Source organism: Ascaphus truei, chromosome 3, assembly GCF_040206685.1.
Source record: "Ascaphus truei isolate aAscTru1 chromosome 3, aAscTru1.hap1, whole genome shotgun sequence".
NCBI classification, from domain to species: Eukaryota; Metazoa; Chordata; class Amphibia; order Anura; family Ascaphidae; genus Ascaphus; species Ascaphus truei.
In genome coordinates this window covers 92,853,852-92,878,219 of record NC_134485.1, presented here as the reverse complement: position 1 = coordinate 92,878,219, position 24,368 = coordinate 92,853,852, and positions in this window count along the sequence as shown.

Sequence of the window (24,368 nt, the reverse complement as noted above, 5' to 3'; positions counted from 1 at the left end):
AATTGTAATGCGCATGCGCTTCAGTAATGTGTCGACTTGCAGGTGTTTCGTTTAATACCACAGTGGTCTATTGTAATTTGGCCTTGGGACTGAAGGAAGAGGTTACAATAATGTATCAATTTAGGCTTTTCATATTAAAGAAAGACAAGCACCAGTTTCTGGTCTGGTTATTGTCCAGAGATTCCCGCCATGAGTGTAGAAGTGCAGCCCGTGTTCCAAAAATCCGACAGAACATACGCTTATTTAATATGGGCCGCGATTAATGCAACAGATGATAAAATGGCAACAGTTGTTCAAATTTATCAGTTTTTTATCGAAAACTATGACTTTTACAAATTTTCGCCAGATCCTCATTTGTGGAAGCGTGCAATAAGGAAAAAGTTATGTAGCGATCCATGTTTTTTTCGTATTGATCCCAAAGTTATTGGACGGTATTGGTGTGTATCACCGGGTTTTTCTTGTATCTATGATCATGCAGAGAAAGAAACGTCAGTCGCTGGCAAGCAATACGCCAGCACAAGCACCAGCACCGGCTTCCAATAACGGCCGACCGTCAGTGACAACCCTTGATGTCTGTCCACGCACGGATAACTGCAGCCTGAGCCGGATTTCGCGTACAGTTTCGAGCAAGCTTGCATGTACCTAAGCGATTTCCAGCCTCATCAGCTGACTACAAGTGTAGTAGTCCATGTCAACGACGTGTATGATCAAGAATACTGGACTGGCAGTGGCCAGGCGCCAGCTGATTGGGAAATTCTATGGTGAGTAATGTTGCCGTATTTAATTCTGTTTTTTTTTTTTAAATATCAATATCAGTGCGATTCAAAAGTCAAGCGATTCACCTGTAAGCATTATCATTGGCTGAGCGGCTTCTACAGTAGATACTGCACAATTGGTGGAAAGCTAGGCGCATGTGCATTGGAACCTTCTTGAAACGCATATGCGTGTCATCACATTGACGGTAGGCGCATGCGCATGTGAACAGAAGACGCCCCCCGAGAAAATTATTGGTGGACTGTGGGAACTTCTTTAGGGGACTTACCATTACAGTAAAACTTGTACTTTTGTTTTTCCTCAGAAAATAAAAGTTTGTCATCTCATGCGGAAAACGGCGAATGGTGGGATTTCGATGGATAATATCGCTTTGTGTAACAATGCCTGCAAATTGCTGAATCGGATTTTAAAAAAACACGTATCGGAGTCTACAGTTTAGTGGCCATTGTTATTGATTAGTATAGAATACCTGAAACAGTATGCTGATGTTTTCAGACTGTACTGTATACAATACTTTTTTTATAAATACTGTATAATAAACAAAAAAAACGAGAAAAAATTTGTATGTGTATATGTGATGTACAGTACTGAGCATGCCTACAGTATACAGTACAGTATGCCTGGACAGTACTGTACATTCTAGAAACACTGTATTTTGTTACAGTATAAACGGAGACAATGGAACAATTTAAAACAAATCAACATTTTGTTTTATTGGTGGAGTAAGTACAAAAACATTTATTTACAAATACTGTGCAATGTAAAAATATTTTAAGTGTACAGCAATTCAAAACATCAACAGGTGTATGGTTTACTGCTAGTGTAAACATTTATGTACAGAAAGTCACAACATTTACAGTCAGTCAGTATGGTTTACAGTCACATGGTGTTATTAAAAAAAAAATGTATTCATAAAATATACAAAACGCAACATCTCCTTTATTAAAGTACAGCAAGTCAAAACATTTACAGTAGGATGGTGTACAGAACAGTCAGTCAGGCTTGCACAACTCCAGTCCTTTAGGGCTGCAAACAGGCCCGGTTTTTAGGATAATCTTGAAAACCTGGCCTGTTTGTGGCCCTCGTGGACTGGAATTGTGCAGGTCCTGTGTGTACAGTAAGTAAAAACATTTCGTTATTAATACAAGTTAATCACGCAACATCTCCTTTATTAAAGTACAGAAAGTCAAAACATGTACAGTACAACCGTATGGAGTTATTAAAAAAAAATCTTTATTCATAAAATATACAAAACGCAACATCTCCTTTATTAAAGTACAGCAAGTCAAAACATTTGCAGTAGGATGGTGTACAGAACAGTCAGTCAGGCCTGCACAACTCAAGTCCTAGAGGGCCGCAAACAGGCCCGGTTTTCAGGATAACCAAAGAGGATTACACGTAGGCACAGAGAGGTGACGCTCGGCTAGGGACGGATTAAAAACACAATGGCAAGCTTCAGAAACTGAATGACTCTGTAGAGGTGTCTGTTGATAAGAGTTTCAAATCCTTGAGCGAGCCTTGTGTGTGTGCGTGGGGGAGGGGGGCACAGGGTACAGCTGCATGAAGGATTAGCTCTACTGCAGTTCAAAGAAATGGCATATTTTCAAAAGGCAGGTCATCATAATAATTTGATCCCTACACCCCCAAATACAGTACATAAAAAGCACACAAATCAACCATGTGCAGTCAAAAGCTACAGCACAGATTGAATATCGTAATATCAAGATGGTTTATGCAGGCTTGGGTGGAGAAAATAAAAATAAAAAACGAGGAGAAAAATATATAATTTTTTTTGCTCACTCACTCTTGAACTTCGCATTGACAACAACCCCCCCCCCCCCCACACCTATACCAAAGACAAAGAAAGAATGTCAAAAAGTGGTAATTTACTGCATCAACAGCATGAATCAGTTAATGTTTTTTTTAACTCTCAATTCTCACAGTGCAGTTTTAGAAAGGCTTGCTTAGCTAGGCCTGTATCTCACACAACATGTTAATCTTATTACTAGTGGGGGGGAGTGTTGTGGAGAAGAAAAGTCAAGTTAGAAGGGCTTAGCTTATCGCACTTGCTCATGCATGGCATGGTTTGTCAGAGGTGTTGATAAGAGGTTGAAATCCTTGAGCCTTGTGTGTGGGGGGGAGGGGGTGCAAGCTGTATGAAGGATTACCTGTAGTGTAGTTCAAAGACATATTCTCAACAGGTCATCATAATGTTTTACTCCCCACACCCCCAAATAAAAAGCACAGTGCTACAGTATGCCACCCACCTCAGAAAGAACGTACATGACTAGTGTGCAATTAAAAAGCAACAGTACCATTTGAATCTCATAACCACCAAAAATATATATTTGTAAAACTTGAATTAGAAAAATAAATTGTGCGTGGGGGAGAAGGGGTACAGGGTACAGCAGCATGAATGATTAGCTCTACTGCAGTTCAAAGAAATGGCATATTTTCAAAAGGCAGGTCATCATAATAATTTGATCCCTATACCCCCAAACACAGTACATAAAAAGCACACAAATCAACCATGTGCAGTCAAACGCACAGTGTCGCAGTCAAAAGCTACAGCACAGATTGAATATCGTAATATCAAGATGGTTTATGCAGGCTTGTGTGGAGAAAATACAAATAAAAAATGAGGAGAAAAAAAAATATAAATATATATATATATATATATATATATTTTGGTCACTCACTCTTAAACTTCGCATTGACAACAACCCCACCCCACACACACACCTACACCAAAGACAAAGAAAGAATGACAAAAAGTGGTAATTTACTGCATCAACAGCATGAATCAGTTAATGGTTTTTTTAACTCTCAATTCTCACAATGCTGTGTAAATCAGATTTACATATCAAATTTGAGAAGGGATTTTCCAAATCGTTACCGTAAACAAAGCCTCAAAGGGTTGGGGGGGGGGGGGTGGGGTTGGGTGAGTCATGCGCAGTAATCAGCTAGCTCCCATCTCAAAGAGGATTACACGCATTCGCATAGAGAGGTGATGCTCGGCTATGGACGGATTAAAAACACAATGACAAGCTTCATAAACTGAATGACTCTGTAGATAAGAGTTTCAAATCCTTGAGTGAGCCTTGTGAGTGTGCGTGGGGGAGGGAGGTACAGGGTACAGCAGCATGAATGATTAGCTCTACTGCAGTTCAAAGAAATGGCATATTTTCAAAAGGCAGGTCATCATAATAATTTGATCCCTACACCCCCAAATACATAAAAAGCACACAAATCAAGCATGTGCAGTAAAACGCACCGTGTCGCAGTCAAAAGCTACAGCACAGATTGAATATCGTAATATCAAGATGGTTTATGCAGGCTTGTGTGGAGAAAATAAAAATAAAAAATGAGGAGAAAAATATATATTTTTTTTGGTCACTCACTCAAGCAAGCAGTGGTGAACTTTCAGACGCATGCGCAGTAATCATCAGCTATCAGCAGGAATGTGATTGAAACCAGAAAGACACACATTCAAAGGAATGGTGTGGGAGAGGTGTACTGCACTGTAGATAAGATAAGAAGTTGCAGTAAATTATCCTGTGTGTGTGCGGGGGTGAGCGAGGGGAGAGCACTGTACTGTACAGTACATGCCAAAATGTGACACTGTTACAGCACACGCCACACGCCTATGCGTTTCAACAATTTTCAAATGAGACATACAGCACTGCACATGCATGTATAAATATGCAAATTTACAATTACTGCGCGCGCACACGCAGACTGTGTACTTACATAGGTTGAACTGCTAAAGTACTGTATTAGACTCCCAAGACAACAGTTCGTGAACGCCCACCTGAGTTTTTAGACGGTATTGCAATATTGCAGACAGCGATAATAACATGCTAATATTACGAGCGCAAAAATAACGCAATTCACTCCGGACCCCCCCAAAAAAAAGCATCTGCCCGCTATTATCACTGCGCCGCGGATCTGGCCGCATTAGGATAAAGGCGGCCGCCACTGTATAACAATGTAATTGTTACAATAACTTTGGTACATTTCCTTCACAGTTATTTTCGTCTATTCGGGATAATACGACAGTGATATATATATTTATTAGGGGGTGGGGTGTGGACTGGTGGGGGGTGGTGGAGGGGTTGAGGGGGAGGAGGGTGGTGGTGAGGAGGGAGGGTGGTGGTGAGGAAGGGGTGGTGGTGGGGTAGTGGTGAGGAGGGGGGGTGGGGTGTGGGGGGAGTGGGGTGGGGGGGGGGTGAGGGGGGGGTGAGGGTTAACACAGGTAGAAGTTTCTTTTTGCTCCCTTTGCACCCTTTGCATTTGATATTATATCTATGACAATGTAGTGGTTACAATATCTTTGGTACATTTCTTTCACAGTTTTTTCTGTTTATTTGGGATAATACGACAGTGATGTATATATTATTGGGGGGTGGGGAGGGGGGTGGACTGGTGGTTGAGGGGTTGGAGGGGTTTGGTGGTGAGGGGGGTGGAGGTGAGGAGGTGGGAGGGGGGTAGTGGAGGGGGGTGTGTGTGGGTTGTGGGGTTGGGTGGAGGGAGGGGGTGTGTGGAGAGGTTTGTGGAGGAGGGAGGGGTAATGAGGGGTGTGAGTGGATGTGGGGGGTGTGAGTGGATGAAGGGGGGTGTGAGTGGATGGGGGTGGGAGTGGATGGGGGGGTGGGAGTGGATGGGGGGGGTTGTGAGTGGTTGGGGGGGCTGTGTGAGTGGATGGGGGGGTGAGTGGATGAGGGGGTGGTGTGTGGATGGGGTGGGGTGAGTGGATGGGGGGGTGGGTGAGGATGGGGGATGTGGGGGTGGGGTGTGGATGGGGAGGGGATGTGTGGGGGTGTGTGGATGAGGGGAGGTGAGGGGGGGTAGAGCAGGATTTATGGATGCCTGGGGGGAAGGAGGCCAGAGGTGTACAGTCAAGGAGGGTGGAAGTATGTAATTTGGGGGCAGATAGTTCTCTGCCTTGTATGGGCTGGTAAATGCAGCAGCATGTCTCCCAATCCCATCCTCCAACCCTCCAACAGCCTGAGATCACCCCCGCCATAGTGCGGCACCAGCGTCAGTCACGGTAAGGGGATGGCAGGGCGGCAAGCCCGCGAGGGCACCAGGGTGAAAGCAGGAGGGCTGGGGATGGTCCCGGGGGGCACCGAAGGCCAACCAGAGGACCCCGCAGACCGTTGCACGCCCTCACAGTCTAGTGCCCCCGATCCCGCCAGGTACCTGACACTTCGGGATCCCCCTGTTCATAGGGAGGAAGGAGGAGGCGGGGCCTGCACCGAGGCAGCTCGATCCTCCGGTGTCTCAAGTCCGGACGAGTGAGTGGTGGTGGTGGGGGGAGGAGCATGCCCCTCCTGCGGCCACCGCAATGCTCAGGCAGCCCGCCGGGGACAGGACGCGTCCATGCCGGAGGATCGGTAGTCGCCCCCACTCTCCTCAGATCGAATGCCGCCTCCCCATGGAGCCGGGGAGCATCTCGGGTCGGAAGAGGGCAGCCCTCTCATTGGAGACAGGACTCTCCCCACCCCCGTCTCACGTCTAGACGTGGTCTCGCTAAAGTGGCTCTCCAGGCATCTAGATCGAGGTATTGGCCATCGGTTGGGGGGGCTGTGGTGGAGAGGGAAGGAGAGGACAGGTGGAGGGAGAGGACAGGAGTGAGGAGATGGTGAAAGGGAAGCTCATCTGCCACCGCCACGCTGATCGTTCTCATCTTTCGCTGGGACCCCCACGAACATCTCAGCCCTCTGGTGGGAAGTAAAGAATTTCACACCCTCTTAAGTGAAAATCTTTAGAGTGGCCGGGTAAGTGAGGGCGAATTTTCTTTTTTGATTGTATAGAGTGGTGCACACTCTCCCGAACTCCCTTATTTTCTGGGAGACTAGAGCCGAAAAGTCCTGAAATATCATTAGCCGCTTCCCTTCGTATTCTAGTTGTTGTAGGTCTTTGAAAGCTCTGATGACATTGACTTTATCATTATAATTTAGGAACTTTGCTATTATAGGTCTTGGTTTGGAATTTTGTCCCTCCCTTATTTGGCCAATTCTGTGTACCCTCTCGACTTTGAGGCTCTGGTCTTTGCTTGTGATCTTAAGCTTGTCCGGTATCCATTTTTCACAGAAGTGGAGGAGATCCCGTTGTCTGAGTGATTCAGGAACTCCGATGATCCGTAAGTTGTTTCTCCTGGAGCGATTTTCGAGATCTATTTTTTCTTCAAGTACTTTGTTTTTTTTCTGCAGCTCTTCCAGGTTTTTTGTCAGAGAGCCCAGGGTATCTTCCGTAGCGCTCACCGTGTTCTCCACCTCCTCCACTCTGTTAGCGTGTAATGCGAGATCACTTCTGAGATCTTTAATGCTTTGTTTAATCTCCGCTGAGTTTGCCTCCAATTTAGGAAAGAGTTCTTTTACAACAGTTTTGGCAATTGTGTTGTAATCAATGTTTAAGTGAGGACTCTGGGGATTTGGGGTGTCCCAGTCTTTCTCACTTAGGTCAGGTCCCTGACCCTCGTGGCTGTCGGCCATTTTATGGTTCTCTTTCTTCTTGTCCCTTTTGTCTGTCTTTAGGGATTTTGAGGTCATCTCTTTTGTTTTAGATAAGTATTTCTCCATATATATTGGAGTCCAGTTGCACCTCTTCTTTAGTGGTAGTTTGTTTTAGGTAATTTTTTGTTTTTTTTAGCAGTTACTTTGTATTTCTCCTCAGGAGCCAACGGAGCTGTTTACATAATCCACCTGGTAGGCCCATTATTTCAGCAACCAACTCTATTAACCAGCCCCTTTCACTCTTTGTTAGCACTTTTTTGCAGCCATTGGTAAGCAAAAGTAGATCTTACATCAAAGACACCTTCGATTATCTCCAGAAATTACGCACATTACCACTGCCTGGAAAAGACTTTCTCATGGTCACGATGGATGTGTCTAATTTATACACCATCATTCCCCATGAAGATGGTCTCAATGTAATTTGACGTAAATTAACGGATCAACATAAATTAAATCCTCCAATTGATTACATTCTTCTCCTTCTTCACTTCATACTATACAAAAATTACTTTAAATTCGAACAACGGTTCTATTTACAGATAGCAGGTACTGCCATGGGCAGCAATGTAGCTCCCTCATATGCTAACCTGTTTGTGACAGATTTTGAGGAGAATCACATCTTTCCCAGTGCACATAATAACAATATACTATTTTATTGTCGTTACATAGATTACCTGTTTTTTCTATGGGGGGACACACAAGATGAGCTCATTCAATTCTTTGATATACTTAGAAGGTCTAGATAAACTGGTACGTTTTACCAAGAATTGGAGTAGGACTCAGATCTCCTTTCTAGATGTCCTACTTACTAATAATGATGGTACATTACATACCGACCTTTATAGAAAGCCCACAGATTGCAATGCGACCATACACACTTCACATTTCCACCCTGAGACTCTAAAAAACATGTTACCCTACTGTCAAAAAATCAGAGCTTCTCGCATAGTGGACAGGCCTATACAGTTAGAACAAACCATTACGGATATTGAAACACGGTTTACTGATAGGGGAAATAACAAATCTATTGTTCAAACAGCTCTTCAGATGCCAGCAAAAATTCCATGCACTACACAACCTGATGACAGGATAACTTTCGTTAGTAAATATACTACAGCAAGTGCATTCATCAAAACTATCATAAAAAACAATGGAAAATACTCCAGACTGATGAAATTCTTAATAGGGTATGTAAAGAATACATACAGAAGGTCATAATGAACCCCCAAAATAAACACAATATATATATGCGTATAGGTGTCAAAGAGGAGTGCTACTGAGCATGACAATATATATTTAAAATCAGAGACATAACATGAAACACAGACAGAGCTCAGTGCTACAGTACATCCATTAACACAGATACACGGTACAGTGCCTATATATATACAGGCAGTCCTCGTTTTACAACGCTTCGCTTTACAACGAATGGCATATCCAACGCTATGCAATGCATACCTATATTCATTTTTACAACGCCAAAATGGCTTATCCAACGCGCTTACGATGCTTTGCAACGTTGTGTATGTGTGTGTATATATATACACATTCACATAAACAACGTAGCAAAGCGTCGTAAGAGCATATATATATAATATTATACTATATAATATATTATTTATTATGTTATATTATATATATAATACAGTATATACACTATATAATTTATGTGTGTGCTGCATATCTTATTGCCTGCATAAAATATTTGGTATATTTTAGTGTTAAAAATGCCTTCAGGAACGGAACCTTTCGTTTAAACAGTGTTCCTATGGGAAAACGTGTTTCACTTTACAACGTTTCGCTTTACAACGCCATTTTGAGTAACGCATTGTGTCGGATAACCGAGGACTGCCTGTACTGTATACAGTAGAGGCAGCGATTATTCTAACAAAAACCAGTGGCAATTCCCCAAAAGACCCAGGTACACCCAGGTACATTCTGAATACATTTCCTTAAACTAGCCCCAGCATTTTTGCATTGATTAATGGCCTATCAGATTAACAGCAGGGGTCCCTGGCAGTCCCATTCAAACTGAATTGGACTGCCAGGGATCCCTGCTGTGTTAATCCTATGGGTCGTTAGTCAATGCAGAAATGCCTTAAACGTGCCTCAAACTAGCCCAGAACATACACAGCACATACCCTGAATGTAACCCGGCTAGTTTAAGGCAAATGTTAGAATAAGCGTTGCCTCTACTGTATATATATATATATATATATAAAGATATTTTTTGAATAAAATTGTCTTTTAGTTTAACCCTTTGGACAAAGTGTTGTAAGCCCTTGAGCCACTCCAAGGCAGACCACATCTCAAGGGTCCTAACACGGATTGCACCTCAATGAAGAGGGATCTTCTGTGCTAGGGGGAGAATGCTAAAAAGGCCAGAGGAGATTTTAAACTAGGATGGAGGGGGGAGGGGAATGAAACAGATAATGAACTAAATGAAATAGATGAGGATACAAGGTGGTATGGAGGTAGAATGGGGGTAAGTGCAAGTTTGACAAGCAGTGAGACACCCATAGTAAATACAGATAATACTACAAAACTCCTAAAGACTAAACCAAGTGGGAGCAGAAAGGAAGGAGCAGATAAGATAATAGTACAGGCTGAAAAAAAACTGAAATGCATGCTTGCTAATGCAAGAAGCCTGACAGATAAAATGGGGAGCTTGAATTAATAGCTGCAAGGGAGCAGTATGATATCATCTGCATTAATGAAACATGGTGGGATGAAACTCATGAATGGACAGTTAATTTAGAGGGTTATTCTCTTTTTCGGAAGGTCGAACAAATAGAAGGGGAGGTGGAGTATGTTTATATGTTAAACCGGATCTAAAACCTATTATAAGGGATGATGGCTATGAAGGGAATGATGAAAATGTAGAGACTTTGTGGATAGAAATTAGCAGTGGAGGTAAAAGTATAAAGAAAATGTTTGTGGGAATATGCTATAAACCACCAAATATCTGTGAGATTGAGGAAGCTAAAATAATTTTGCAAATCGAGAAGGCATCAAAACTGGGTCATGTTTGCATAATGGGGATTTTAATTATCCAGACATAGACTGGGGCAATGAGATTAGCGTTACAACAAAAGGGAACAGGTTTTTGGGGGTGCTTAAAGACAATTATATGACCAAAATTATTGAGGAACCAACCAGGAGAGGGGCAGTTCTGGATTTGGTCATATCAAACAATGTAGAAGTAATAGCAAATATTTAAGTCCTGGAACATTTGGGTAACAGTGATCATAACATGGTCTTGTTTGAAATAAATTATCAAAAAACAGATTACTTTGGTTCAACAAAGACCTTCAACTTTGGAAAGGCAGATTTTAATTAACTGAGTTCTAATCTAGTAGTAATACAATGGGCTGATGTTTTTCAGGGAAAAATGTAGATGATACATGGGCAGTCTTTAAAACATTGTTAGAAAAGCACACTTATCAGTGTATACCCTTGGGTAATAAGTATAAAAGAAATAAGTCAAAACCAATGTTGCTAAATAAACAGGTAGGGGAGGAAATGGACAAGAAGAGGAAGGCGTTTAGATTCTTTAAGTCAGAAGGGACAGAGACATCGTTTCAGAATTATAAGGAATGTAACAAAAAATGCAAAAGGGCAATCAAATTAGCAAAAATGGATAATGAAAAAAGGATTGCAATAGAAGTAAGGTCAACCCTAAAAAATTCTTTAAGTACCTTAATAACAAAAAAATGAGAAAAGAAAATATAGGACCCTTTCAGTGTGAGATCGGTAGGCAGATTATTGGAGATAAGGAAAAAACTGTGGAATTAAACAAATTCTTTGCCTCTGTGTTTACCAGGGAAGAATCAAGTACAATAGTAGTGCCGCAGGAGGAAGCCACAACCTCCATATTAATGAACAATTGGTTAACTGAGGAAGAAGTTCATAAGCGACTTGAAAAAATTAAAGTAAATAAGGCACCTGGCCCCGATGGCATACATCCAAGAGTTCTCAAGGAGTTAAGCTCAGTAATAGCAAAACCATTATATTTAATATTCAAGGACTCCATTTCCACAGGCTCAGTACCACAAGATTGGCGTAAAGCAGATGTGTTGCCTATATTTAAAAAGGGAGCTAGATCACAACCGGGAAATTACAGACCTGTAAGCCTGACTTCAATAGTAGGGAAACTACTTGAAGGTTTAATACAGGATAATATTCAGGAATACCTAATGGAAAACAAAATTATTAGTAATAGTCAGCATGGATTTATGAAGGATAGATCTTGCCAAACTAACCTTATTTGTTTCTTTGAGGAGGTAAGTAGGAATTTAGACCAGGGTAATGCAGTTGATGTGGTCTACTTCGATTTTGCAAAGGCTTTTGATACGGTTTCAAACAGTAATAATATATGCACCTGGATTGAAAACTGGTTAAAGAACAAACAACAGAAGGTTGTCATAAATGGAACTTTTTCAGGTTGGGCTAAAGTCGTGAGTGGAGTACCTCATGGATCGGTACTGGGACCCCTGCTTTTTAACTTGTTTATTAATGACCTTGAGGTTTGGATCGAGAGCAAAGTCTCCATCTTTGCTGATGATACTAAATTGTGTAAGGTAATAGAATCAGAGCAGGATGTAATTTTCTTCAGAAGGACTTGGAGAGACTGTAAATGTGGGCAGGTAAATGGCAGATGAGGTTTAATACAGATAAATGTAAGGTTATGCATTTGGGATACAAGAATAAAAAGGCGACTTACAAATTAAATGGAGATATATTGGGGGAATCCTTAATGGAGAAGGATTTAGGAGTGCTTGAAGACAGCAGGCATTGCAATATTGCCCAATGTCATGCAGTAGCTGCAAAGGCAAACAAGATCTTATCTTGCATCAAACGGGCAATGGATGGAAGGGAAGTAAACATAATTATGCCCCTTTACAAAACATTAGTAAGACCACACCTTGAATATGGAGGACAATTTTGGGCACCAATCCTAAGAAAAGACATTATGGAACTAGAGAGAGTGCAGAGAAGAGCCACCAAATTAATAAAGGGGATGGACATTCTAAATAATGAGGAGAGGCTAGCTAAATTAGATTTATTTACGTTAGAAAAGAGGCGTCTAAGAGGGGATATTATAACTATATATAAATATATTCAGGGACAATACAAGGAGCTTTCAAAAGAACTATTCATCCCACGGGCAGTACAAAGGACTCAAGGCCATCCCTTAAGGTTGGAGGAAAGGAAATTTCACCAGCAACAAAGGAAACGGTTCTTTACAGTAAGGGCAGTTAAAATGTGGAATTCATTACCCATGGAGACTGTGATGGCAGATACAATAGATTTGTTAAATAAAAGGTTGGACATCTTTTTAGATGGGAAAGGTATACAGGGATATACCAAATAGGTACACATGGGAAGGATGTTGATCCAGGGATTAATCCGATTGCCAATTCTTGGAGTCAGGAAGGAATTAAGTGTTCCCCTTAATGGGGTATTTTGTTTGCCTTCCTCTGGATCAATAAGTATAGATATGGGATAAAGTATCTGTTGTCTAAATTTAGCATAGGTTGAATTTGATGGACGGAAGTCTTTTTTCAACCTCATCTAATATGTAACTATGTAACTATGTAACTATGTAACACTAAAATAAATTCTTAATAACCTGTACATTACCAGGAAGAATGATTTATAATAAATCTGTCAAAATTAGTTGCATAGTTCTAAGTCTGATTGATGCTCTAATTAACCTGTACATTAACAGGAAAAGCACTCTATATTAGATTTGTCACAATCAAACTGTATGCAGGTTCCCATGAGTGTGGAGGTGAAATGGAGGCAGCTTTTAACCATTGAAAAGTGGGTGGGAGTGAGCTTCAAAACTGGGAAGGAGGAGCCACACTCCAAATCAGCTAGGACCAGCTGAACAGAATTGCAAAACATACAGTACAGAACCCCAATAAACTCATATTGAACCCCCAAAAAAACCACTATATATATATATGCATATAGGTGTCAAAGAGGAGTGCTACTGAGCATGGCAATACTGTATATATTTAAAACCAGAGACAGAACATGGAACACAGACAGAGCTCAGTGCTACATCCATTAACACAGATACATGGTACAGTGCCTATATATATATATATATATATATATATATATATATATATAAAGCTATATTTTGAATAAAATGGTCTTTTAGTTTAACCCTTTGGCCAATGTGTTGTAAGCCCTTGAGCTCCTCCAAGGCAGACCACATCTCAAGGGTCCTAACACTAAAATAAATTCTTAATAACCTGTACATCATGATAGGACAATCCAGTGAACCTGCAGAACTTAAAAATTAATGTACCGCTATATAACCATAACATCAACAAGTCATATCTTAACACATTCATAACGTAAGCGGTGACACAATAAGGTCAGAAACGTAAACGGTTATATTTAATAAAACTCTTACTTTTCAAGACCACGGGATAATAATAATAATAATAATAATAATAATAATAATATGTTCTTGTATAGCGCTGCTAGTTTTATGTAGCGCTTTTCAGAGACATTTTGTAGAAACAGTCCCTGCCCGTGGAGCTTACAATCTATGTAAGTATGAGGCACAAGGGGATTCTGCTTCAAACTCAGTGCTAATCAGTCTCTTTACTCACTGAGCCACTCCTCCTATACACAAATACAGTACAAAGCAATATGTGTCAGCTCCAAAGACTCCATGCTTAAAACATATGGCAAAGTCCGGTCTCGCCGCTTTTTGGCAGCTTCTCACCACCTTCTTGGCAAGTTTTCTTGGCAGGAAAATTGTGAGAGGAAATCTCAATTCTAAAGTGGCGATTAGCCTCTATAAGCTAATTAGGGCTATTAGAATAAAACGAGTTGGCAAAGCTGGCGAAATGTGGCTTATCGCTGCATGTTTGGTGATTTTTTTTTTATCGGCAAAACAAATGGGGAAAAGTTCTCTTATTGCCTACATATCTGGGCTTACTCAATCACTGTAGGCTTTTTTGGCAATAAGGTGGTGATAAGTGGCTTATTGCTGCTTAGTGCATAGGCCCCATAGTGTACTGTATATTGATGTCCAAATAGCAGGCATATTTACTAAGGAGTTGCTTTGTCAGCTAACTTCGAAGAAACAACAGAAAATAATGCATACATTCCTAATTACTATGGCAACAAAAGGGGTAATGGTCCTCATACCACCATAAGGTCTTACCCTTTCCATATTCTCCGCACGGACCATTTTCAATTCTGGAACATCCGGTCACTCGAGCCATACAAAATCTTGCTTGAAGTCTTCTCCTTAATACTCTGATTAAATTACTTAACTTATACAGTACAGGCAGTCCTCGTTTTACAACGCTTCGCTTTACAACGAATGGCTTATCCAACGCAATGCAATGCATACCTATATTCATTTTTACAACGCCAAAATGGTTTATCCAACGCTCTTACAACGCTTTGAAACGTTGTGTATGTGTGTACGTTGCAAAGCGTGGTAAGAGCGTATATATATATAATATTATACTATATAATATTATATTATACTATATAATATATTATTTATTATGTTATATTATATATATAATACAGTATATACACTATATCATTTATGTGTGCGCTGCATATCTTATTGCCTGCATAAAATATTTGGTGTATTTTAGTGTTAAAAATGCCTTCAGGAACGGAACCTTTCATTTAAACAGTGTTCCTATGGGAAAACGTGTTTCGCTTTACAACGTTTCGCTTTACAACGCTATTTTGAGTAACGCATTGTGTCGGATAACCGAGGACTGCCTGTATGTATTTTATTTAATCTTGTTTATTTTCCTTTATCTTTGTTTATCATATCTGATGCCATCCTCATGCAATTCATATTTTTCAAGGTTAAGTCAAGAATCATAAGATACTAGTAGTTGTGAATGAAAACAAAAACAGTGTACCGAAGTTATGATAATCCAAACTTAAGACAAATCCTTTCCATGAAATAATGTATAGGCCATTACCACAAATACTACTTGATATTTTATATTTTTATATTTATTGCCATGTCTGAGTATTTTGAAGCCATTGCAAAGTCCAACACCGTGGCCGAACAGCAAAAATCTGTGGCGCTTGGGAAAGTGCCTGCAGTCTGTGGCGCTTGGGACAGTGCCTGCAGAGATCGATTGTGGCCCAGGAAGATTAATGCTGTGGGTGGTCTATACTTCTGAATGGGACACCCACTGCATTAATACTTCGAAGCCAGAATGCTTGGAGGAGCTGTGCAGAGGTACATGGTAAACTCTTCGACGTACAGGAGCAGACTCTATAGGTGTGCTCTTTCCCATAGCAGCTTAGAAGGTTAGGTTAATTGATTCTGTTTTCAGGTGCGATCATGAGCGGTCACGCACCTTAAGCAATCACGACACAGAGAACAGTAAGTCTTGTACATTTATATGCCAAAAAATAGGGAAAAAAGATCCCAGTTTATAAGCACTTGATACCCCTCTGTAACAGATGTGCAAGTGTACAGTATTGGTGAAGTAAATTATAATTTTTATTTTCATATCATTAGAATAAAATAAAGTGTATAAAACAGGGAAACTCAAATAACTGACTTCAAATGTCTGCCTTTAGAATTAAAAGTGAGTTGTCGGTTAATCACTTCCTTTGATGTAGCCACAAACAACAGGGACACCTGTGGGCTGTAGTCCAATATTACATATTGCTAATAAAGACCTATTAATAAGCAGATACTAGAGATTGACCAAAGAGGTTAAACCTCATTACATGCAGCTTCAAATTAACTTGACTTGTAATTGATTCCCTAAAGGGAAATGCTCTTTAATACAGGGCTTATGGATATTTTTCCTCCCCCTGAAAGCTTAATACTCTGAAACAAATTTGTTTGTTGATATGCACTGGTCCAGCTACTAAATGATAACTTTTTGTCCATTTGTTTTTAATTATTAAAACATCTGAAGGACACAATGTCCTGTGGAGTGGATATACAATGTAAGTCTATTCGGACACATTTTTAAATAATTACTAGCTCTGTTCTATATCTAAATTGTCAGTGCCTAAATACCCTACCTTAAGGTCTTGCCTTAAAACGCTCTACCCTAATCCCTCATTCTAAAACACCCTACCCTAAGCCCTTACCCTAAAACTTGCTGCTCTTAGTCATGGGGGTTATAGTAGCGCTAACCATATCACGATATACCAGTAAGTATTCAGTCCCACACACAGTGAAATCCTGCTGCCAGAATTCTTAGAGGTGATTCACAATCCTCTAAACAGAATCAATCATGGAAAAAAGGGGTCCTCCGGCGTGTGGTTCCATTCGTGGTTCCAGGACACATGAAATAAGAAATAAAACAAAAAAAAACACAATGAGGAGTGGTCAGAGTAAAACAAAAATATAACTTGTGTTGATTAATGTAAAAAGGTACACTCACATCAAGAAGTGGCTCTTTTGAAGGGATGGGAAAAAGTTCCTGATGGTGCCTTGGTGTGAAAGATCCCAGCAGAGTGGGAGCAGCCCCTCACAGGACACTCTCACAATGAACCACACAGCTTGGTAAAAAAGAAAAGGGCTTTACTGGAGCATAACATATCTCTTAACACTCTAATGTAATGACTTATAACGCTATGATAATATCTTATCACTCTACCCACTAAAGACACAACTATCCACACACCTCGCAGGGCTTTTTATCCCACACCTTGTTTCTAGAGTCCCAAGTGTCCCAAGAGTTCTGCAACCCACCCCTTAGGCGTGATCAGTGCCTATGTGGTACCGATAATGGTGGTGCACTTGGTGACTGTACCTGCTGAGTGTCCCCACACCCGGTATGATGAATCTTCACAAAGGATCCCCTGATCCCGCGTTGAATCCGCCTCCACGTGGGGTAATGTCCTGCCAGACGCTCCCACCTTGAAGACTGTCTCTTTTTGAAGATGTCTGTTCCCAGACCAAACTTGCCAGGCCACGTGCACACAGCTGTGTTCCTGACTATATCTCACTGCTTAAAGGGCAAGGTCTCTAACTGCAAGGGCCTTCCCTACAGCAGCAACAAACTCCTACAATGACTCAGGGCCTAGCTGGGGGCCTAGGGGATTACGGGCCTAGGGCACTTGGTCCCTGACCCCTGCACACACAATCTCCCCTGTCTCACTCCCAGCTTCATCTCCTCACTGACTCTGCACACAACAAAGTATCAATTCCCTGCTGCAGGGAATCCTAGAGCCCTAACGGCTGTACTGAGTCACCTGTGCTCCAGCAACTTGGGCTGCTGGGAGAAGTAGTCCCTTGGAGAGTTCCATGCTATGGGGGCCGCGTGTGCGATCTCCACTGCGCATGTGCGAAGCTGTAATTATACGCCGCTAGCACTATCTGCTCCTGCGCAAACTGTAATGGCCACCGGGACTCCACACACTACGCATGCACGAACCTCGCGCCAACCCTAAAACGGCCGCCAAACACCTTCTGCGCACGCATGACACTCCGCGCATGCGCAGACACACCAAACATGGTGGCACCCTGCCGCAGCTGCCACTGGGAGCCCCCAGTGACGCGCTCACCCCCGCAGCGCACCTGCAAAGCTGGAGGTAAGGGGGATGAGAACCAGGAGTCAGGGGGACCACAGGGACTCTGGCTACATATATATATATATATGTATGTATATATATAGCAAATAGAAATATTACTGTACTGTATGCTCAATTGCATGTCTTAGACAGGTCTAAAACCCCGCTTTTCACCATTATCACCCAGCACATAGCACTTCCACTGCAGCAAGGGATTCTGGGAAATGACATGCAAATGAGCACACAGTGCCACCTTTTGCTTCAAAACCATTTTAACATGGTTCCCTATAGGCTTAAGCTTGCTACATGGTCACAGCCAATATGTGTGTGTATATATAAATATATATATATATATATATATATATATATATCTTAATATATAAAATCAAAGGTTGGTACTAGCTGCGGTGAATGTGATTGGTCCGTGGCCACCCCGACTGTCATTGCCCAAGAGGTACGCCCCACTGTGACACACACCGCCCACACGACTGTCATTGGCCAAAACTTACACTGACATCACTGACACACACCTACTTCACTGTCACACACTTGCACTGACAGCATACCCCCAAAGAAGCCCTGCAGAGTCCTTGGTAAGTTCATCTCACACTCTCACCCCTGTGTGTACACACACACACACACACACACACACACACACACACACACACACACTTAACATTTTAATATGTCCTGTTTCATTAAGATTTTCTAAAATGGCCGCAACACCAACTGACATGTGCGCTCCGCACATGCATATCTCTATGCGCTCCTCTCAAATGTCCCTTTCTCTATACGCTCATGCACAAGTGTCGCTACATTCAATGGCCACTTTCACAATATATCCCGTTTTCTATTTATTCCCCATCCTGTGTAAAGTATATTATTAATTTTCATTAAATCATCACCGCCAGCCACGCTGTGCATTTCTTGCTTTACCTACGCACTTACCAATTATTTATGTCCCGTTTTCTATCTGCGCTCCGCAACAGCATATCTCCGCACCGGCATATCTCTATGCGCTCTGCTCAACTGTTAAATTATTCACTACTCCTCACCCCCTCTGCTGGGCACTCGCGTAAGGTCACACAAGATGGCGGCGTTGCCAATACTGAGGCGGTCTCTTCCCGCCCAGCTCCTGTCAGGTGCGTGTTTTCCCGCCCAAAGACCCGTCACTGTCTGGGCGCTCACCCCCTGCCCCCCTCCCCCCCTCCCCCCCTTGGCGCGTGACGGTTGCTCCCTCTATCAGAGAGGCTACAGGATTTACCCGCGCTGCGGGGTCAATCACAATCCAGACATAGCCAGTCGGTGTGTCAATGTCACACAGAGTGGGCGGACATGCTTTGTGTGGGGTGAGGGCCACCCTCTGTCTATAATAAACACTCATGGCTACCAGCCCCCTTATAAAAAAGGCCTCACCTCCCTCCCCAGCGCTCACTCACCTCACCTCCCACTGTCCCCCCTCCTGTCTTCTGTCCCCCCCCTCCTGTCTTCTGTCCCCCCCCTCCTGTCCACTGTCCCCCCCCCTCCTGTCCACTGTCCCCCCCCCTCCTGTCCACTGCCCCCCCCTCCCTCCTGTCCCCCCCCCCCTCCTGTCCACTGTCCCTGCTTCCCTCTGGGGGCTGGGAGAGGGGGAGCACACAAATAGGGGGGAGAGGAGGGAGCAGGAAATTTAACTCACGGGCAACGCCGGGTCTCTTAGCTAGTATATATATAAAATCAAAAAATAAATAGATGATACCGTTCTGTGGCTAACGAAATGATTTTATTTGTGCGAGCTTTCGAGATACACTTATCTCTTCTTCCGGCGATGTTACAATGAAGAAAGCAAAAGGTATACTTAAAAACAGTGTCTCTTGGAATGGTATCTGTGCTAGTCCTTCCCCCGGTGTGGATGTGTTATATGGCTAGAGGTGTCAAAAGGAACCTGAAAGCAAGTGATGTAAGAGTATGTGTGTGTATCTGTGTGAATATAAATGAATGGAGAGCCCACAGTATATACAGTGCTTTACAAAAGGTGTGTGTGTAGTGGGAGTGGATATAAATGGTGTTGGTAGGTGTGGAAATGTGAGAGATAGTAGCATAACTAAAAGTGTGTGTGGATACTATGTGGTCCCTATAGGTGTATAGGGATGGAAAAACAAGGAGTATGAGTATGTGTAAGAGACAGCTGTGTGTGCATACATATAGCACAGTATGTGGAGACATGGCCTATAGTGCTCATGGGAAGAGAGTTCACTTGTGTCAGTAATTACTCAGAACATTTCGATCTCTGTTTAGGCCACCGCTAAGTGTCCTGAATAGTTGCATAAATTTGTATTCATGCAACCGTCTCTCTTTCGGTGTTTTAAGATTACCTTTGAGTATGGCAACCCTCAGATCGTTCATCTTATGGCCAGAGTCAGAGAAATGTTCGCCGACAGGACTGTCTCTTGTTCCGCGCGTGATGCTGTGGCGATGCAGGTTCATTCTCTTGTTTAGCCCCTGCCCTGTCTCACCTATGTAGTAGCAGCCCCCTGGGCATTTCATACACATGATGAGGTACACGACATTGCTGGAGGAACAGGTGAATCTTTCTCTGATTTTATATTCCCGATTCCTGTGTGGTATTTGTATTGTGTCTGCTGTGTAGAGCATTGCGCAGGTTTTGCATCTTGGGTCCTGGCATGGTTTCGTCCCGCATTCAGTTGTACTGCTGAATACTTTACTCCTCACCATAATATTCTTGAGATTATGGGGTTGTCTGTATGATAATAAGGGTGCTTCAGGGAAGACCTGTTGCAGTCTTGTATCTTCCTGGAGGATGGGTTGTAGTTTCCTGGCGATCTTGCGTAGGGCTCCTAGGTGTGGGTTATATGTGACCACCAAAGGTACCCTTTTGCTTGTCTCCTTCTATTTGTATTCAAGGAGATCACTTCTTGGTATTCTGGTGGCTTTGTGAATTTGCTGGTCTACAATTCTGTGGTGATATCCATGGTTTATAAAATCTGATCTCAAGGCTTTGATCCGCTGGTCTCTGTCTGCTGTGTCGGAGCATATCCGGTTGTATCGTATGGCTTGACTGTAGATGGTTGCATGTTTGGTGTGTGTCGGGTGGAAGCTGTTGTCCCTTAAATAGCTGGCTCTGTCTGCAGGTTTGCGATATACAGAAGACTGTAGTTGGTTGTTCTTTATAGTAATGGTGGTGTCTAGGAAATGTACTTCATCCGGGGAATTGGTGGGTTTGAGGTTGATGGTCGGGTGGAACTTATTGAAGTTGTCATAGAACTGTAGGAGGTCCTGTTCGCCAGAGGTCCAAATCAGGAGGATGTCATCGATGTAGCGAAGGTATGTAAGGGGTTTCAAGTGACAGGTGGACAGAAAGTCACTTTCCAGTTTTGCGCAGAACAGATTGGCATACTGTGGCGCCATCCGAGTACCCATAGCGGTCCCGGTTGTCTGGAGGTATGTGTCATTTCCAAATGTGAAGTAGTTATGGGTCAGAATAAATTCAATGCATTTAGTCACTGTCTCTGTGAGTGGCTCCTGCGATCCCAGAAAGTATCTGCAGGCTGAAATCCCATCCTCGTGGGGGATGTTTGTATAAAGTGACTCTACATCCATAGTTGATAGTAGTGTTCCTGTAGGGAGGGGGCCAATGGCATTCAGTTTGTTTAGCAGGTCGGTGGTATCCTGGATATAGCTGGGTGTGTTCCTGACAAGTGGTTTTAGAATGCCCTCCACCCAGCCAGAAATATTCTCGGTAAGTGTGCCAGATCCAGAGATAATAGGGCACCCAGGGTTACCCTCTTTGTGAATTTTAGGGAGCATGTAGAATGTGCCAGGTTTTGGGTTAGCTGGTATCAGGTCCAGAATTTGTTCTCTTGTGCGGATTGACTTTAGCGATTCTATGGCTCTCCTCTCCATCAGTGTCAGATTATATGTTTGTTTCCTTACTTTGTCCAGGATGGTGGTTTTGGCGCTGTGTCTGAAGCTTTCAATGTACCGGTCCATTGTGGGGTTGCGCCCAGTTTGTGGGATCCAGTTGGATTTTTGCTTCTCCCTGCTCATGTGCAGCGGCTCTCCTTCTGCTGTGTTGGCATAATCTTGGTTGTGTCTGTTGTGGAAGAACTTCTTAAGACGCAGCCTTCTGATGAATTCTTCCAGGTCACTGCACAGCTCACACACCTGTCTCTTACACATACTCATACTCATACTCCTTGTTTTTCCATCCCTATACACCTGTAGGGACCACATAGTATTCACACACACTTTTAGTTGTGCTACTATCTCTCACATTTCCACACCTACCCACACCATTTATATCCACTCCCACTACACACACACACCTTTTGTAAAGCACTGTATAAACTGTGGGCTCTCCATTCATTTATATTCCCACAGATACACACACATACTCTTACATCACTTGCTTTCAGGAACCTTTTGACACCTCTAGCCATATAACACATCCACACTGGGGGAAGGACTAGCACAGATAACATTCCAAGAGACACTGTTTTTAAGTATACCTTTTGCTTGCTTCATTGTAACATCGCCGGAAGAAGAGATAAGTGTATCTCGAAAGCTCGCACAAATAAAAGCATTTCGTTAGCCACAGAACGGTATCATCTATTTATTTTTTGATTATTGAAGCTCGGCTAACACGGTACTGATACCTCTACATATATATATATATATATGTGTGTGTGTGTGTGTGTGTGTATACTGTATGTGTATATATGTATATATCATATGTGTTTGTCATGCTATTTGTTTGTTTAGATTATTTATTAATTTATTACATTAATATTAAATACTTTTGTTTTTGTGAGTATCTTTCAGCATTTTTTATTTTTTATTTTTTTTAGATGTTTTTGTAGTTTATTTTTCTTTTGATCAGCTAGTGTGTTTTTGTTTTTTTTAATAAAGTTGTTTACATCCTCTTTAGCTCAAGATTAGAGCAAATAGGGATTGGACATTTGTTTGCGCTGGTTCTTGTGGACGCCTTGACACATGGGTCACAAGCGTGTAACATCATCGCTTTGGAGGATTTATATATGCTGATTATTATTCTTATATTACCGTTGATAAAGCACAGTTGTGCCAAATGTGTAGGTGAGTTTATTTTACCCTTAAAATCCATGGGATTCAATTACATTTTATATTTAGCTAAACGAAAGAAAAGAACACCTATGTTGAGAGCACTCTGGTGGCTGGTAAACTGATATTGCTAGACCAGGAACTAAGGTAAGTACACTAACTAATTGTAATGGTGAATACGTATTAACCATTACAATTAGTTAGTGTACTTACCTTAGCTCCTGGTCTAGCAATATCAGATCACCAGCCACCAGAGTGCTATCAACATAGGGGTTCTTTTCTTTCGTTTAGCTATTGAGATATTTCCCCTGATTGCAGCACCTCAGTCTTGGCAGTAGCGAGGGTCCTTTCCCTCCCCCCCCCTCCTTTCCCTGGTTGCAATACATATTGGACTGCCTCCTACTCCCTCTTCCCACTGCACACCGAATTACTATGACAGGCTTTTTATCCGCAAAACCTAACCTGACTAACTGGCAAACTGAAGCCAAGGATTTCTTTACTACTCACTCAGGTGCAACTGATAAACCAGGCCAACCCTCTCTGGTTGATATTAAAGATTTCTTTCAAGACCTCGACTTTCATTTTAAAAAAACAAACCAGACGGTGGTGGGAGGTCTTTAGCTTTGAGACATACATTGCAGATGATCTCATTCCACGAAGACTTAGGTCTAGATGATACAGCAGCTGGCTCCAAAAATGCCTCAACGCGTTTCGTCCGAATGGACTTCTTCAGGGGGCTTTGTAGAAAAGCCTACAGTATCAATACACACAATGTGAGTGGATATACTATATAGTTATAGAATATATCTACATATACAGTATTACACTATGTGTGTCTATCTCTCTATATACCCATAATATCCTGTTGCCTGTGAGCCTGGGAGATATCGGGAGTACCCTGTCGTCAGAGATTATAAATACCAGAAGAAGTATCCTGACATCAGACGTTCTTCAACAACAGTCTGGTTAAATTGATTAACCGAGATGCCTGCTTTATCTGACTAAATGTGAGTGCATTACCACCTTTACCTATACCGACCACACACAGCATTACACTATTGTGTTCTCTCTCTTTTATTTCATATTATCTGGATGTGAGTGTGCGCATTGGATCCTCCTACTCTACGCCATCCCCAGTGGTTGAAGAACCTACCTATTACCCCTTGCTGCACCCATCAACTTCTGCTATATCCTCATTCGGGACTATAAGTACCCTATTTATATTCACAGTATTTTTTTGTGCTCGTTTTTTCCTTCTACTGATGTTATGGGGAACCTGGTAACACTGAATTTATTGTATCTATTTTAATGCAATATTGTTTAGCACTGTTACAGTATGTTCATTTTACAGTACAGCTCAACCCCCTTATAACGCTGTGCTTGGGGTCCAAAGAATCACATCGCGTTTTAAGCGGATCGCGTTAGAAATAATGTACAATTGTATGCATT